Raw genomic sequence first — 19162 nt, 5'->3', positions numbered from 1 at the left:
GGGACGTCATGTCGGTTCACCGTTAGCAAATGGGGGCGTTTAAATAACTTAATGAAGAAGAAACAAGTTCTCAAAAAGAGGCCGAGCCCCCGACTCCGTGGGAAGTTGGCCCGAAAGCACGGAGAGAGGGCCCAGAGGGCGGAAAGACTCTGCGCGCGCACACACAGGCCAGGCCGCCTCCGCTCTCCGCACGGCCGGCGGAGGGAAGGCGGAGGGAAGCGGGAGCGTCCGCCCGCGGGGCAGCCGGGACCGGCGGCGCGGGGCGCGGGGCGCGGGGCCGCGGCACGGGGAGGGGCCAGCGCCCGCCCCGCCCCTCTCCTCGGGGATGCCGGGATGTTTACACTCCTGACAGCGCCGGCCGCGGGAGGAGGAGCGGGAGCGTGGGAGGATGGGCCGCCGCTAGGCTCGCACTCGGGCCGCGCCTCGTCGTGCGCAGGGTGGGTGCCCGCGCCTCAGCGTCCGCGGGGGCGGCGCGGCGGGAGGTGGCCGATCGGCTCCGGGCCTCGCAGCCCAGCCCCCGGCCCAGCGGGCCTTTCCGTCGCGCGCCTGGCCGAACCGCCCGCCCGCTCCGGCTCCGTCGCGGGCGGGAGAACGGAAAACTCCCAACTTCCTGGTGAGTCGCTGCCGCCGGGGGCGCGGGCGCCTGGGCCGGCTGGCCCCTGCCGGGCGGGGCTGCTTGCGGGAGTCGGGCCGGGAGACGGAGGTCGGGACCGCGCGGGGCGGCCTCCAGGATCCTCGCGCCCGGGGGATGTGGGGCGGGGCGCGCCGGGCTCGAGTCGGCTGGGGGTTCGGGTCTGTTTGTTGGCAGTGGTTGGCGCGGGCGGCAGGAACCTCATGCCTGTTAACGGTTCTGCCGGCCTGAGGCCGTCGTGGGCGCCGCGGTAACCAAGAAACTCCGCAGCCACCGCGGCGGCGGCAACAGGTCCTCGCTTTCGGGACCCGAGGAACTTAAGTGAAGTCCCGCCCCTCGGCGGATGCTGATTGGTGGCGTCGGTTATTTATCCCTCGCGGATTGGTTGAGTCCATCTGTCAGGATTCGGCAGCAGCCGGACTTAGAAAAGTGAAGTTCACTGGGAGAGAGTGAGTGGTGGATGGCAGCCGGGGACATAGGGGAGGATCAGAAGTGGCCGGAGAAATACAGGGAGGGTGACAGACCTGCTGGAGAATGAACTTTAGAGAGACTCGGGATTAGAAAATGTCGGAGCGAGGGATTGATTGCGAGTTAATGGCGAACATCCGCGGTGATGGCGGCAATGGAAAAGAAATAAATGGAACTTGAAGCCAAAGTCAGGGAGAGGAAGGGGACCCAAAGGAAAAAGAAAAGTGAGACCACGTGGCTTCAGAGAAGCGTTAGGCAGCGAACACAAGCTAGAGGATGCGGCAGTGAGGTCTTAGAACTTTTATGCTGTCGACTTTGGGAAACGTATCAATAAATGAACCGTGTTCGCGCATAGCTGTAGTCCGTGCTAGGTATAAATACTAAAAAGATACGTATTTTATAGTAAGATATCTGCTTCTGTCCTCGAGCAGTTCTAGTGACTGAACTGAAACTCGGAAATATATTACAGAAACAGTGATTTTCCTTGTCCTTTGAGATTCCCGATCTTAAAGATTGAAAGCATCAGACGCCCGTAGTTTGTAGAGCATTGTGCACCCGTCATAGTTAGGACGACTGTTTCTAATTCCTCCTCCAAGGCATCCGCAGTTTGAAGTAGTATGCAAATTTCCTACAAGCGACAGCGAGGTGTCCTGTCAGGTTGCATTACAGAATAAAGTACGGAATGTGTATGTTATAAATCTGTTCTGTTCAGAACCACGAACTGCTGCTGATGTCATCGAAGAACGGCAAAGTATTCGTACTCAAAAAGTTTACGGTGTGTGTGGGACAACCGAACACACTCCGAAAACAGTGAATAGTAAATCAAGAGCTAGTTGACCCTGCAGTGCTTTGTGACAGCTCTTGCTGAGTGGACTCTGAGTATTCTTGCCTGTGACACGTGGTGAAGGCCGATGCACTTGAAACAGCTAACGTGAATCTTAAGCAGTTATTTTATTTCCAGAGGAGGGAATCCCGCCCTCCCGGGGAGATCCAGTCCCCAGCTTGCTTCACTCCTAAAACCGCAGCATCCTCTGGTCCTGGGCTGGGAGCTCGCTGGGGTCGGGGAGAGATGTTCGAGCTTTGAAAAAAGCTTTGCCTGTTAGAGCAGTCAAAGGGGCAGACTGCATGGGGACAGTGGAAGGAGGCCAGCGAGATAAGAAGGCTAAGAACCCTTTGAGGAGGCCGGCTGCTTTCTCGGGGGACCCTCCTAGAAGTGCGGGCCTGAGATTCCGCTCGGAGGCGGGAGACCCCGCCCCCCTGGGCATTGACAGCCACCGCAGCCAGTGCGCGGCCAGGACGCCCGGCTCCTGCTCCGGAGGGCGGGTACTTCCTACCCCGGCCCGAGCTGGAGGCGCGAGCGCAGGTTCCGCGTCCGAGCACGTCTGCAGCCTGAGGCCTGGCCCTGCGGCATAAGTCCGTAACAATAGAAGGCGAGGGGGCTTCGGTTTCCTCTGGCCCTCCCACGGCTCTCCTTTCAGCTGCCCTTGAACTCACCACTTCCACGGAAACTTTATAGCAGATAAGAAACGAGGCTGCTCAGCAAACTAAATATAGTCTGTGACTGATCGGGGTTTTACTCTGAAATTACCTGAAAGTGCAAACCGAAAAGCGTCCGGATTTGCATCGTCAGGCGTTTCCACAACTACTTGGGAATCTCTCCACGGTTAAAAATCTGATTAATCAGTTTAAAAAGTATAGACTGTGAGTTTATTTCCAGGCACTCAGGCAGACTCATTTTATAATCTGAACTACCATTCAGGTTTCTTTACTTCAGTAATACCTGTTTCTTTTCCCTCTTACACATTTTCCTGGCTGGACAGTTCCGAGAGTTCTTCTCCAGCCTAGTAAAACAGCACATACTCCAGGAACGAGGGCAGCATGTCTGGTATGATGGCAGCGTTCTGTGGAGGAGGGGAGATTTGAGGTCGGTATAATGAATGAAGCCGGTTAATAAATTCAAAATCAGCATTGTAGTTTTAAATGACCAGAAGTGCAGTGCAGGTACAGTTTGTGTAAGTAAGTATTTAACCTCATGCCCCTTATGTACCCCCAGCCCCCCAATGTGTTTGGTGGTCGCAGTGGACAGTTTTGGACTCTGATTTACTGGGAACGTTTAAGTATTCTTTTCTTCTCAACTAGTGTCCATTTACTGAAGTATACATTTCTTTTTTCTTTTTTTTTTTCATTTAAATATGTGGTCTGAGATATCATTAGAGACTTACAAATGTTTCTGGAACCAGACACTATTTTCTTAAGAACTGTCTGATGTTTTAAAAATGTCTCTCTATAGTATTCTAATGTAGCCACCATTCAGGGCATCCGGAGAGGAGAGAATAGTGATTATTTAATGCAGTTTTGGAAAAGGAGTTGGTTAATTAGATAATAACTTCCAAAATTCCTTTCAGGTTTTGTTTCCTTTGATTTTTTTTTTTTTTTTAAATAGGGCTTGATATTTAAAAAATGTGCAGTGTAGCTGCAGTTGCACAAAGTAGCACTCTATCCCCTCTCCCAGTTTCATACAAATTAAATTATCCTTTCAAATATTTGTTGGAGAGTTATGTGAGTACATCGTGTTAGTACATCATCTATAAAACAAGGTAGCAAACTTAATGTAGTACTTGAGGGTGTCTTGGAAATGAAGTGTATGATTACCTTTTGCTCTGAATTGCTTTATAGTAATTACTTCATCAGCATTTCTGTGAATATGCAGCAATATGTTTTAAGAAGCATATCTTTAAACTTTTGAGATTTATCAATTTAACTCTTCTTCTTCGTCCCTCCATTTTTATAGGGAATATGGATAACTGACATTGGTTATATAATTGTAATCAAATATATGCATTTGTAGGATATAACGGCAATTCAGTTTTTAAACTTATACCATTTAATCTCAGAGTTATAAAACTTATAAACTGCTGGTTTCTCTTTCAGTAATTAATAGTTGGATTATCCCTGTTATATATTTTCACAAAATATTTTTTTCATTCTAAAGAATACACTTAGAGAATGTATTTCATGGTTTTTAGAGGGTAGAGGGAATAAGAAGAATGGGTGGTCATGAAGTATTCCTTAATTTTTCGATCAAGATAACTTCTTTTTTAACCTTTGTCAAAATAACAGCTCTGTCACACTGTTTATGTAATGAGCTTATACAGTGAGCTTTTTGTAGTAATAGCTATCCAAAGTGTTAAGCAGAACAGTGTATAAATGAACAAAATTATATAAATGGTATTTAAAAATTGAGAAATATGTTTTCTGTTACTTAATAAAAATAGGCCTTTTTGTAAATCTTGCCACTGGTCTATTGATAGTAGCTAAGGACTATTTTTTTATTCCAGGTTGCTTTTATATAGAATGGCAGTTCACAGACTTTTTCTCTAAAGGGCCAGATAGTAAATATTTCTGGCTTTGTGGGCCATATGGTCTCTGTTGCAGCTGCTGCAGTTTGTAGCCATAGACAGTACCTGAACAAGTGGGTGTAGATGTGTTACAATAAAACTTTATTTATACAGGTAGGCTGGTGGCGCACCCTTGCTCTAAAAGATAACACCAAATGTTTAAACATGATCCTAGGCCATTGATGTTTGGGTTGATGTGGAATTTTCCACAGTAATGTTTTATAACTTTTTTTTTTTGTTCTTGGACCTTTCTGACAATTTGTTGATCTTCCCCAGTTCCCTCAGAATAATGCCTGGCTGTCTATTCCCAAATTCTGTGTTCCATTTCAGAGCGTTCATAAACATATGAACCTCATTTAGGTTTACCTGCCTTCTCACGTTTCTCCACCACTCTTTGCCTCTGGGAGATCCCTCATGTTTCCTGTGATGTCAAATGAATGTGTCGCTCTTGGCTTTCTCCTTTTTCCAAACCAAGGTGGAATCCGATGTCAGTCATGTATTTTTACTTAATCGACTAATATCACTTTAATATGGATGAGTTTGGTATATTTCTTTAACTTGTAGTTTTCATCCTAAGCCTACTGGTATGACTGCCTTTGTCGCCTTTAGAGGGAATTTCTGGCATGAGCAAGAGGATGGGAAGATATTTTTTTATTTTTAAGAAAGATTGACTTAGTCTTTCATAAAAAAAACTTTCTTCCAGGAAGAAAATTATTTTTCCAGTAAAAAAAAAAAAAAAAAAAAAGGGATAGGGCCTGAGCTTTGGAGTAGGACCTATAATCAAGGTGTGTGTAGCCGGTGGGGGGGGGGGGCAGATATCTCTTCCCTTTGCTCTAAGAAGAATTAGCTATAGGCCAACCTGGGTGAAGCTACTGAGCAGCAGTAGAGTGGTATGGAAAATACAACAGCTTTGAAATGACACAGTAGAATTTCTCAGCCCTAGCTAGGCATGGATTCTGGTTGTGCCAATATTTTGACCCCTTAGCCTTCAGGATGGCCAGGTGGGACCTGGGGCATTCAGAGCTTCCTGGCTAATTTCTACAAGCTACAAGCAGTCTCTTCTCTTCACTGACCCTGCTGCATATATTTTATCATTTTCTTTGTTTACCATCATGTGGAAACGACTAGGCGTGAAGCCCCAGGTTTGTCTCCTACTTTATGACCTTCATTGAGTTACTTAATTTGTTCAGACTGTAGTTTAGTCAGCTTATGTGAATGTAAGATTGCTTTGAGGAGTAAAAGAAAATGTCTTTGTAAGAGCATGGTAGTAGGCCCAGTCAGTGTTAGTTTCATTTCACCTATCTTTGTATTCTTAGGACCTTCTGGGTTGGGAAACACATCTCTGGTCATCAGCTTCTCCTGGCCCTGTCACCTACTCTGCTTTGGCCCAGTTTTGTTTTGCACAGTCTGCTTCCCAGTTCTCCTGCCATTTCTGCTTTCTCTGCTTGAATTCTCCTTTCCCTTTGCCCTGCGACTTCCATATTCATAAATTAATGGTTCCCACATTTGAGTTAGTGCTTTTATGATTTTTTTTTTTTTTAAGAGGCAGCAATTCTTAGTTCCTTGGGTAGAAAATAACACAGGAGGCTTGGGGGGTTATAGTCTGGACTACAAAATATGTGAGTTGCACAAAGATCTTTAAATGCTGATTTAAAAATGGCAAAATTAAAAATATTCATTCTAGCATGCTTATAATTCTGTTTCAGTTTTAATTGTTGAAATATTTTCCCCTTGTCTTCATATTTACCTAGGCAAATTACTATAATTTTTATTGTGGTTATAACCAAACAAAGCCACATATCCTCTATTATATTATGACTGAGAAAATTGAATAGATATGTTTATGAAAAATTGTTATACTTCCAAAATGTAAGGAATTCCAAATCTTCCATTGTCTTTATATCTAAGTGCTGGACCTTGTAGTAAAATAATATGATATGTTTGCATACTGTGATAAAGACACCCAGAACTGAACAATAGGTAATTTACTTTAGGCAGTCAGTATGTCCTTATTCCAAACCATTCATTTCTAGGCATGGTTTGTTAGTCAACTGTATTAGTCCATTTCTGTTGCTTATAATAGAATACCTGGAACTGGGTAATTTATAAAGAAAATAAAATTTATTGCTCATAGTTTTGGAGGCTGGGAAGTTCAAAGTCCAGGGAACACATCTGGTGAAGGCCTTGGTGGTGACAGTGGCATAGGAGTCTCACATGGCAGAATGGCAGAGCAAAGAGAGCTCCTCGTGTGCTCTCCTTTTAAAGCCCTCAGAACCATGCCCATGACCACCATTATACCATCAGATAGATTCATCCATTCACTACTGCATGGTCCTCACAATCTAACCACCTCTTCAAGGTGCCATCTTTCAATTACCATAATAGGATTTCCCATCCTCAGTGGTTACAGTGGGGATTAAGCTTCAATGAGTTTAGGGGGTGGCATTAAATCTACAGCATCAACAAATACATCTAAATTGAAAGATATTATACAAAAAGAATGTTTTTTGGTGGATTGGTTTTATGGAAAGAAATTTATTCTCATTTCTTATGGCAACCTACAAATTCACTTCCTTTGTTTCCTTCACAGCCTTTGGTATTAGAATATGTTTAGAATAGTATAGTGGCAGGTGTGATATTCAGTGAAAACTGGAATCTTTCTAGTTTCAAAATACACCTAAATAAAGTTTTAATAAGGTTTAATCAGGTCTCTGATGTTGGCAAACCTTATTTTTCATTGGCTTATAGACGTATCACTGCAGTCTCTGCTTCTGTCACGTGGCCTTCCTCATATGTGTCTCTGTGTATCTTTTCTTATATATAAGGACACCTTGATGACCTCATCTCTACCTCTAATCACTCTTACACTTAAAATTTAACAAGCAAAATCTACACTTTTCCATTCAAATTCTTTACCATATGAAAGATTTTCAAATTTCATATCTTTTTGGTCTTAACAGCAGATTTTAAGATTGTACAAAGGTTATGTCTGAGGGGTAGAGGCACCCGAGTTACCCTGTACATATATAATATGCAGTTAATATTCTATTGCTATCATAAAACAGCTGTTCCAAAATCAAGTTTTCCGCTTACTGTTATCATCTTGTAGTTTCCCTTATTATGAGATCTGAAGTACATAACCACTAAATCAAATACTTTCAGAACTGGAAGGAAACCTATAAATTATTTAAACTGGTCTTTTCATTTAATGAGAGAATAAACTAAACCCAAGGATGTAGACTTTCTAATCCATGTTCCACTAGATTCCATGTTTACTGAATTTCAGTTCAGAATCTTTTTTGTTTCTTCTTTGTTTTGTAACAGTAACGTTGCTTATGTGTGTGTTTAGTAATGTTCTTTGACAGTAGGCACGATGTTTTTTTCAGTTACCCTGAATTAGCAGAATCTTGCTTTGTTCATGGTACGGGCTCAGTAAAGACTTGCTAAGAATAAAAAAAGAAAAAGAAAAGATGCTCGTAGAGTGATGTTGTATTAGTCCGTTTTGTGTTGCTTATAACAAAATACACGGAAGTGGGTAATTATAAAGAAAAACAAAATTTACTGCTTACAGTTTCTGAGGCTGGGAAGTCCAAGTCCATCTGGTGGTGGTGGTGGTGACAGTGACCCAGGGATCTCACATCGCAAGATGGTAGAAGCAGAGAGAGCACAGAGAGCAAAAGGAAGACTCTCCTCTTCTTTTAAAGCCCTCAGAACCGTGCCCCTCATCACCATTTTTAATGCATTCACTTCTGCATGGTCGTACAATCCAATCACCTCTTCAAGGCTCCACCTTTCAGTGACCATAATAGGATCTCCCACCCTCTTAACAGTCACAGTGGGGGCTAAGTTTCTAATACATAAAACTTGGGGGACACAATTCAAGCCTCAGGGAGTTTTGGGGGGATATAATTCAATCCACTACAGATGTCATTGTACCTCTGATTGCCCATGTCAGGGCCTTGAACCTCCTAATCAAGTCAAAAAATGTTTGAATGTCTAATTGTGCACTGGTGAAGTATTTCTGTCATTTAAAAAATGAGGAAAATTAGGGCATGTTGTTATATCTTCACTTTGAAATAGGATCAGAGAAGGAGAACAAATTCCCAATATGGAGGCGAATCCTAGAAAGGAGCACTTACTTAGATGCAGTAGGTAGGATAGTAAAAGCCAGAAAGTTCATGGGCAGTTACAGAGTTGTCTAGTCAATATTTCATAAATACAAATTTCATTATATTAGATATCTTGATTCACAAGAGCCAGGCTTCGTGTTGTTTGTCATTTTAGTAAATTGAAAATAACATATACTCTCATTGTTTCCTGTATGCTTGAAATGTTTGGCAACCCCACTGACCATTTTCTTCCTCTAATTTCTTCTTCTCTTGCTATGATTAAAAGATTATGAGTGGTTCAGTTTCCTTTATGTCTGTAGCCATGCCTCTCTCTTACAAGTTGGTTCTAGTTTATTATATGTGCTTCCCGTTTCAGTGACAATCCTCCGTTGCAAAGTAGAATGATTAAAAGTTAATCAAATTAATTCAGAAGAATTTTTTCCTTGAAATAGTTATATCTATTTATACATTAAAAATAATTTTAATAAAATTTGCATAGCTGTTCAAGAATTTAATAATGATTTTTTTTGCCATCAGCAAGATAGGTTGCATTTCCAAAGCATTATCCTTTTACTGTGTTCTCAAACTGTGGTCCTCAGAGTGCCTGTGTCAGAGACTCTGATTTGATAAACATGAACACTGACATTTTAAAACAAATACCCCAAATTATTTTAATATGTAGATCTCAAAAGCTATTGCTCTGTAATGGGAACCTGCATTAAAAAAAAAAAAAATTAACATTTACTTGTACATATTGTGGGGTATAGTGTGTTGTTTCAATACATGTATATACAGCACAATGATTCACTTAGGGTCAGATAGCATAGTTTTGTACCCTTTAGTCCACCACTTCTCCTCCCCCTCTCCCTCCTCCCCCCTCCCCCTCTGGCCTTTGGTAACCATTATTCTGCTTTCTACCTGTATGAGAACCACTTTTTTTTTTTTTAAGGATTCCACATGTGAGTGAGATCATGTGATATTTGTCTTTCTGTACCTGACTTACTTCACTTAACATGATAGTTTCCAGTTCCATACATGTTGCTGCAAATGATAGGATACCATTGTTTTTTAATAGCTGAGTAGTATTCCATTGTGTATATATACCACCGTTTTTTTGTTTTTTTTTTATCCATTTATCTGTTGATGGACATTTAGGTTGATTCCATCTCTTGGCTACTGTGAATAGTGCTGTGATGAAGATGGGAGTGCAGGTGTCTTTTTGATATATCGATTTCATTTCCTTTGGGTATATACCCAGTGGAATAGCTGGGTAGTAAGGTAGATCTATTTTTAGTTCTTTGAGGAACCTCCGTACTGTTTTCCACAATGGCTGTACCAATTTACATTCCCACCAACAATGTAGGAGGAAAACTGCATTTTAAATAAGTAGTGCAGATGATTTTAGTGCAGGTGGTTCTGAGGCCACATCAAGAAATAGCATATCTTTTTTTTGTTTGTTTTTGTTGTTGTTAATAATGAGAATCTTTTTCTACTGCTAACATCATTTCTGGCCAAAGGTGTGCAGCCCTTTGGAGTAGTTTATACCTGATAATCAGGTTCTTATAGCATATGCAACCAGCGTCTCAGCTCAAAACATGGATAGGTGTTATGAAATCACTCTTGTAAATCAATTATAATTATTAAATTAAAAAGCATAAATATTTTATAGATATTGCTATCTGTAAGGAATAACGGGAGAGAAAACCCTTCAAGGTGAAAGAAAATAGTACTCTAAGTTTTAGTTTTACTTCCATCCCAACCAAACAGCCCCTCGTTAAGTGTACTGCTTATGCTGTGTTCTGTTCTCACCATTTTTGGCATTTTTACAGTATTTCTCTCAGCTGGGTGTGAAAGCTTACCACTTCCCTTGCCTCTGGGGTGGATTGTTTTTTGCTTAAAGGCAAAAGCCCTTTGCCTGGCCACGTAGCGTTTTTGCCTCTAGTTAGCATTGCCTGAGTCCTACCTGTAGTTCTCTGTTTTGTTCCACCGATTGGCTGCACCAAGCTTTTCTGTCTTGCATATCTGACGATGCTGGAAAGTGTTCAAGAACATTATGATGAGTAACCTTTCCTTTTTCCATGACTGTCTTATTTCCACTTGGGACTTTGATAACAAGTAACTGGTTCTTGAGTTGCTTCTAACTTCCCTCCTTGTCAGTAGATGTGGGCCTTTGTGTACAGCAATGCTCTTTATTCAAGAAAGCATATTTAGTGATTTTAAAATTGCTTTCTACCAGTGATTTTTTTTTCACCTTGTGAAAAAAAATTCAGAGTTTATTAGCAGTACACACCCTCTTTGTTTGTGACCATTTCTACCCCCCAAACCCCCATTTTATTTGATATAAGAAGAGGCAGCTTGACATAGGCAGAAAGTTTTGAAATCCTAGATTAATTGTAGGTTCATTTTTACATCTTTTCATATGCCAGACGCAGGTCTGACACTTAGTGTGAGCTAAATTAATATCCGTGGAACACAGTTTATGAGTCGAGTATCTGGCCTAGGGGAGAGCATGGATAGTGTGAGAGTAAAGAGGAGCCTGGGCAGTAATGATATACTAGTGGTGACCAGTTAAGAAATGTCGGGACTTTTGTCTCCCAGAATATGGTCCCTGACAGGGCAGTGCTCCCATTATTAGGCCTTTTTGTTTGTGTGGTGGGCTGTCATACTTAGAATGTCAGTATTGCTACCTTTTCTAACTTGTGAACTTTGTGGGGTATTTGCATATGCGTTTTGGGAATGGTCAGAAGATGATCCAGTTGACTGCACAGCATTTGGCATTAAACTCAGTTTCAAGTTGAGGTGAACTTTCTCTGAACTTGGGAGGCATACTTGCCTGCCTGAAAGCAGAGCACAGATCATATGATCTCCGGAGCCCTCCAGCAGCGGTAAGGTGAATGATTATGTGGTTACACTCACTTTATGATCCTCCTTTTTCCTTTTGTTCCTTTATTTTTCTCCCCATTTTCCTACTTGGTCCTACCAATGCATAGGCCAAAATAAGAAAAATTCAGGGGTTGTTGGTAGGTAGCTGAAAGTGAGCAGAAATGATTGCAATTAAGGAAGGGGCCGTAGGACGAGCGAGAAAGAAAAACCTACACAGCAGTGGCAATTTTAGGAGGAGTGAACAGAAAGATATAATATAAGATGAATATAAGTTTCTGGAAGGTCAGGATAATATAGGAGGAAGAAAAGAAACCTTTAAAAATAAAAAGGAGAGGAGGATGCAGGAAATATGAGAGAGGAAGATGGGGAAGTAACTTTCTGTAATGTTCACTTATTTGAAAGATTATTTTGAGATTTCTCTGTAAGATTGGCTGTAGGTGTATAGTTTGCATGGTTGGTCAGTGTGCTTAATTTATAGTTTAAAACTAAGGTAGTACATACATGCCACGTAGATTTATTCATTAGTTTTACAAAAATCTACATTGTTTCTAGTGTTTGATTATTAATTAATTCTAGATATAACTGTTGCTCAGTAACTCCTTCGTCTGTTGCTTGATCACCAAAAGAAGGTAGATTTTTCAATCAGTAGATGGCCAAGTGAGGTTCTTTTCGTTTTTCCTTGGAAATGCCAAGTTTATTTGCCAACTTTTCATAATTAGAAAGCATTTTGGATCACTATTATAAGAATTTAGTGTACCTTTGAGTCTGGAGAATTATATTTTATATCAAAACTGATATACAGTTTTATGCTTTTAAAAACATTTCAGTTTTTATTAATTGTAGAGTGTAAGAGTAAGGGAATGACCAAATACTGTGTCATATTGCCAGACTCACCCATCTTTAATGTCTCCATATTGGGACCTCTGCTTTCAGCCTGATCCGGACCTACCTTTCTAGATTCATTTTCTTAAATTCCGCTATACTTTAGTCACATCTGACAACTTACCATTTTTTGATAAATTTTGTACCTTTTCTGGCTTATTTTCTTTATCTTTATGCTTTTCTCACTACCTTTAATGCCTGTTTTCCACACTTCACCTATTCAGTCTCAGTGTATTAAACTTTTCTCCATCCTTTTAAGGCCTTGCTCAAATATTATACAAAAACTATAGAGAAATCTCTCTTTTTTCTACTTCTTTAGGCCTTTAGTACTTATTGACTTTCACTGTAGTTGCACTTCTCTTAGCTTCCTTCCTGGAATATAAGCTTCAGGAAGGTGTGAATCATGTTCTGTACATATTTATGTTTCCTGTAGGGCCGAGGACTGTTCCTGTCAGAACTGGCCATTCAGAGAATGGCAGATGACTGCTTCCCAGAGACTGTATGAGGCAGGAGGTCTGGGCAGGTCCTAGCAGTGAGAGAATGTCTAGAACAATTGAGCAATTGTTTCAGGAAAGTCTAGCATGAATGCCAGACACATGTCCCTGCAAGACCTGTAGAACACAGTAGGATGGAGATCCCGTTTTATGAAAGGTCTGATCTGTAAGTGGTCACTGTCAGGACATTCAGGGATCTAGTCCGAAAGGCTGGTCTTTGTATCCGAATTCTGCATTCTAAGTTCTGAAAGATCTCAGAGTAGGGTGAGATGGGAACCAGGACTAGGAAAAACGGGTGTGTCAGACATGAACTTGGTGCAAATACGGAGAGGTGTGGAGTCAAGATAGACAACATTTTGGTGATTAGATAAAAATTGGAGGCTTGGGCAACAAGGAATAAAGTAAGAGATGAGTTCCTGGATTTAGGAAATGAGGTTAAAACAGGAACAGCAATGAAATTAAATTGTCTTGGAGCTGATTTACTAAGTTGTTCACTAGGTATCCTTATATTTCCTTTCCTTAGAGGCCAGCTCATTCCTAGTTCAAGTTAAGTGGTCTGGCTTTCTGTAATGGGGTAGGAAACTTTCTGCCTGTAAAAGGTACTCATATCTATTGCCACATTAATTCCATTTTGATGTTGTAACAATCCCTTCTTGAAGAATATGTTGTACTGACTTAAATAAGGAAATAATCAGGCTAATACTTGAAATTATTCCCCTCTTAAGAATAATTACTCATTGTGAATTGATAGAAGTCTTTCATTTGATGTATAGCCATCAAGTGCTGAGATAGTGAAAGGTTGTTCCACATCAAAATAGATATATTTTATTTAATATCTTTTCATAATTTTTGTTGCTAGAAGTTTAAAAGCATAATCATAATGTTAATAATTATTTAAAAAGCATTTAAAGTACTTATAAAGGGCCTATGCTAAGTGTATTTAGAGATACAATGTACATTCATGAATTAGTAAGGAAGCACTTAGGAAATTAAAGTGGAAAGGTCTCCAGAGATTGCATTAAGAAAGGCCTTGAATATCATGCTAAGAATTGAATCTCTTCTCTCCTGTGATGTGATTGTGGAGTTACTTGTACCTTTATGTTTTAAAATTTTGATTGTAGTAGCAATATAAGCTATAGTGCTTTGTTATCTTTTTATTTGGTTCTTAGTTAATGGCAGATCAGGAACTAGCACTAAAATAGAATCAAGATTGTCGTAAGGGGACTTCAAAGGTGAATTTGTTAAAAAGATGTATTAGGATAAGTTTGCTTTATGAGATGTCTGAAGGAATTAAGTTCAGACTTAAATTCATACTTCAGTGATACTATGTATAATATATTTAAAGGGTTTTTTTTTTTTTTTAATACAGTCAGAGGTCTCTGTAATGTCTTAAATGTCATCTTTATTTTTTCCCCTTTTTAAATTTAGGATCGAGTTTAATTAATTAATTAATTTAAGAAATGCCCCAATACCTTCAATCCAGTTATAACCTAGGTTTTTTTTCCTTGCATAAATCCCTTCAATTCTCAGAATGACTTCTAACCTTTTAGTCTCCTAAAGATACTTTATGATTTGGGCCTTGGCTCTTGACTCTACTGCATCCCATACTCCTGCCTTAAAGGTGCTACTTGAATCATCTATTCCACTGTCTTGATGATGTCATTCTCCAGAGTCTTACTGTGTAAGTGGAGAGTACAGAATAACTCTCTGAGTTCTGATTAAGTCTACATTTATCAGACTAAACAAGTTAAGAATAAATAACAATTTCTTTGTGTGGTAGGGAGAGGATGCATGTCTCATGTAGCTTTTGGGATGCCTGTGGCATATACAAGTGACACTATCTAATAGGCAGTTGGTTATATCTATCTTGAGCTCAGCTGAGACGTCTGGCCTGGAGGAGGGCTCTGGTGTCATCAGTATAGAGGGGCACTGCACTGCATGTGGCAGCAGATGAGTTCTGTGTAGGGAAGGTGTGCTGGGGGTCCCTTTTCATCCTTGCTCACTGAAAAGGGCAGTTGTATTGAAAGATAAATAAATCCTCAACAAATATTGGAGGAAACTACAAGTTGACTTGTATGTTGCTGGCTAACAAGTATAATATGTAAGTTTTTGTGTGTGTGTGTGTGTGTGTGAATCCTCAAATTATCTCATTTCTGTCCTTAGTAAATCTATTTTTAAAGCTTCTTAGTACATGCCATCTTTCTAACACTTTATCATTCTTTAGAAAAATGGATTTTCTCAGATTCAGAAGGTTTCTAAAAACAAACTTTAGCTGGATGTCAATTATATAATTCCGTTTTGAGTGTCTGCAAGTATATATTCACTATTACCTAGATTTTCAATTTTGGGGTTAGAGATTTTTATATTTAAAGTTTCTTATATAACATCCTAGATAGCTTTATCAGCATAACATTATGGCTGTTATTTCTATAATTTATTTTACAAATTTATCTCTGTAAAATCATAGTTTCACATTATAAGTGTGCCAAAGAAAGTATGTTTGTTTCTAGTATCTGTTTGTGTATGTTAAAAGACATATCTGTTTGTGTATGTTAAAAGACATACACATACAGTCTGTGTTCAAGAGCAAGAGAGGAACTGTAAGATGGTGCAGGTCAGGATTGAACTCATTTGGCAGAGTTTGGTGAGAAAGTTTGCTTAGCTGCTGCCTAGGTTAACTTTACATAATCCATGCAAAGAATAGTTCAGTTCTGAGATAGAAAGAAGAATATAAGAACAATTGAATTTAGTTTTTCAGAAGGTAAATCTTAAAACTCAAAATGTAAGCATGATTTACTGTATAAGTACATTGCAAAGTCTTGTTAAGAGTGAGGATAGTTTTGTGTTACTATGAGTCAGTGGCTTTTATGTACTTACTTTTCTCCTTCCTTTCTTAATTTTCTCTTTTCTTAATCTTAATTTGCATCAGAAGTCTGTTTGGAAAAAAGAACAAACAAACTCAAAAATATAATTATTATATGTATTTTTGTGCACGTGTGTGTATAGGGGGCCGGGGTGGAATAGACAGGAGGAGGGAGAAGGCATGAGTTTTCAAGGAAATAAAGTAACAAACTAGATTTGTATTGTTAAACACTGATTATGTCCTTCTATCCTAATTATTCATTAAGTGGATTCTGTCGTTATGGCTAAGTCAGGTCCTGGGAATGCAGTCAGGGCCTGGGTGAGGTTTAGTGAAAAAGTTCACACGAGAAGATATCAGTAGACCAGAGCTACAGTCATTGCTTTACCACTTAGCTCAAGGCCTCAGTTTCCTTGTCTAGTTTTTAGGATCATCAAAAGAAGTAATTGATAGGAAAGGTTTTAAACTACTTTGTAGTTTATCATAAACTGTAGTGTAAAGAAAAGAGGATTTTGGAAGTTCAGGAATAACCAATGCATAGAACAGTGTCTGTAATAGAGTATGTGTGCAAAAAATATTTGTTGAGCAGTTAATAAGCCTTCTATAAGGACAAAATGTAAAACCATTTGTTAATTCAGAAAATTCTATTACATTTTCTCTTTATTTAAATGTTTTTAATTTTTTTTGTGTGTGAAGATTTTTCTGTTAGTGAGTACTTGTTACAGACGAAAGGCTGTTAAAACAAATGACCTTATAATAAATAATTCATACTAATGAAAGTATTTCCACGTCCTAGCCTGTATTCCATAGGGGTTTATCAACTTTGTTATGATAGAATTTGCTGCTAGGAATTATTTAGTACAAGGAATTCAGTAGAATGTTTTTTATAGTCAGGTTTAGAAGATGGGTCCAAGCTATTTATCTTAGCTCTTTATGTTATGTCAGTTTGGTTGCCATGAATTTTCTAGTACTACAGTTGAATGATTACCTTAGTGAGCATGTGCTTTTGCCAGGCTTTTGTTGTTATGTGAATAACTGAATGACATAGCAGAAATATAAGGCAAATTTATAATAACATCCTGTGCCCACAGCTAACCTAAACAAAGTCTATCAAGAGCTTTTTGGACAAACTTCTTTAAAAGGGCTAAATAGGGATCAGTTGTCTTTCATATCCAGGCAGGGATATTCTTCACTAAAGATAAGCAAAAGATTTAATACTATCTTGCATTTATGTACCACTGAACACTTTCAGGAAGTACTTAAACTTTATTCTTCCAGCTGTTCTCTTACATGGAAAGTACCCAGTATTTGTTCCTCTGTCATCGTATGTTATGGACTCATTAGGAACTTTCCTTTAGAAGGAAGGGAACTGAGATGCAGGGCGGTTACCTAGTCTTTAATCACTCAAAAGTAGGTGTTCATGTGAATTTGAACTAAGGTTTCCTGATTGTCAGTCTTTATAACCTCTTGTTTTGTTTCCTAAATTTGTTTGATTATTCAACATGTATTTATTGGACCTTGCTGTGTACTGGGTGTATGAAAATGAATAAACATATTCAGCTTTTAAGGAGTGGTTGCTAGTATATAGTTAATAGATAGGACTTCAGATGGACAGACAACTAATTTATTAAAGTACATGGAGATAAATGCTTGAAGAGTTATTTTACGAAGGGCTGCCTGAGTACCAAGCAAGGTTGGCCAGGCTGACTAGCTGAGAAGGCTATTTCCATGTGTCAGAGACACATAGGCATGAAATAACCTGGCATTTGGAGGAAGTGTAAATGGTTCATTAAGGCCAGAGTATAGTATTCATATGGGGGAAAGTGCTGACAAGTAGGGAATGAGGCTGAGGAAACTGTGTTTCATTCATTAAATACTTTTATTTTATTTAATTATTATTATTTTTTATAGAACATCATTACCATGGTGTAGTATAGTCATTTGTTGTTGTTTTTTAAATTTTAAAATTTTAATTTTTTTTGGTGGCTGGCCAGTATAGGGATCTGAACCCTTGGCCTTGGTGTAACAAGGAAACACTAACCAACTGAGCTAATCGGCCAGCTCCCCATTCATTAAATACTTTTAAACCAGAGTATAACATAGTTAGATTTTCATTTTAGATGTATCATATACATAAATTGTATATAATGACTATAGAGTAGAGCTTTGGGCCAAGAAGAGCAGTTAGTAGGTTGTAATCATAGCAAGAATCATGAAGATCTGGGATAACCAGAGAGATGTTTGGGAGGTAGAATTAATAGGAGTTGAGGACTTATGTGGAGGTAAGAGAGTAAAAGGGTCTGGTATGACTTAGGGACTCTTTGGGATGACTGGGTGGCAATGCCATTCACTGAGAAAGGGAGTACAGAGTAGAATGGGTATAGAATGTTCAAGATTTTAGACATGTTGGGTTTGGGATATCAGGTGGAAATATACAGTAGAGCTGGAAATGAGAGTCTGGAGCTACAGGTTTATAAATCATCAGTATGTAGGAGGTAGGTTATGTGCCAGCTGAAAATGCATGATTATTGATTTAAATAATCAAGGGACTTACCATTAAAGGAAACCTGAGCAAGAGATTCAGCAGATTTGCTTATTGATCACAGAGCAAAAGATGCATTTTCTGTAGAAATGATAAAAGTAGATAAAATAATTTTCTTATCACGGTTTTTAATAGTGGTGGTTCATGTTGCAGGCTTGATTTATTTCAAGCAAGTACTAGATTTAGTAGTAGTAAATATACACACAATAAATGAGAAAAGTAAGTTACTGGAGCTAGGGTTTTCATCCAAGAATTAGAGAGGATCAAAGTGTTCTCTTTAGTGTCATAAAATGCCAGAAGTAATGTGACAATTACTTCAGAGGTCTGAAGAGAACAAAATAAAGGATTGTGGCTAAAAAACTGTATACACAGCTAAATAATTGTTTAGGGTGGCAGTAGAATGATATTTTTAGATTTTCAAGGGTTAGGACAATATATCACATATGAGCCCTTTAAAAACTTACTTGAGGGCCGAGCCCGTGGCGCACTCGGGAGAGTGCGGTGCTGGGAGCATGGCGACGCTCCCGCCGCGGGTTCGGATCCTATATGGGACTGGCCAGTGCACTCACTGGCTGAGTGCCGGTCACGAAAAAGACAAAAAAAAAAAAAAAAAAAAAAAAAAAACTTACTTGAGGATGTACAAGGGTAGTTAAAAAAGTTCATGAAAAAATAGAATTGAAAGATAATACAAATCTTCCCATGAACTTTTTGAAATACCCTTGTAATATTGGAGAAAAGTTAAAATTAAGAGTTTAGGAAAAGGATATCTTTGTACCAAAGATGAAATTGAAATAAATTAAATGTAGAAGCAAGAGTATAAACAGTTGTTATGCAAGATTGGAAATAATACAGAATGCCAGAAATAACTTAGAAGGATAAGCTCTTCTTATAAAAC

General features: G+C 39.3%; 1 protein-coding gene across 4 annotated transcripts in view; it reads left to right on the top strand.

Moving 5' to 3' along the window:
• The first annotated feature begins 356 nt into the window (after nt 1–356).
• The window catches only part of NEK7 (NIMA related kinase 7), a 149877-nt gene continuing 131071 nt past the window's right edge, over nt 357–19162 (top strand). For all 4 annotated transcript variants that reach the window (XM_063114471.1, XM_063114470.1, XM_063114469.1 and 1 more), the window contains exon 1: nt 357–613. The gene's annotated coding sequence lies outside the window, so the exon portion shown is untranslated. The remainder of the gene's footprint in view (nt 614–19162) is intronic.

Source organism: Cynocephalus volans, chromosome 11 (assembly GCF_027409185.1).
Source record: "Cynocephalus volans isolate mCynVol1 chromosome 11, mCynVol1.pri, whole genome shotgun sequence".
Lineage (NCBI taxonomy): Eukaryota > Metazoa > Chordata > Mammalia > Dermoptera > Cynocephalidae > Cynocephalus > Cynocephalus volans.
The sequence above is the reverse complement of the archived record's forward strand: the minus strand, read 5'-3'. Positions and strand labels throughout refer to the sequence as shown.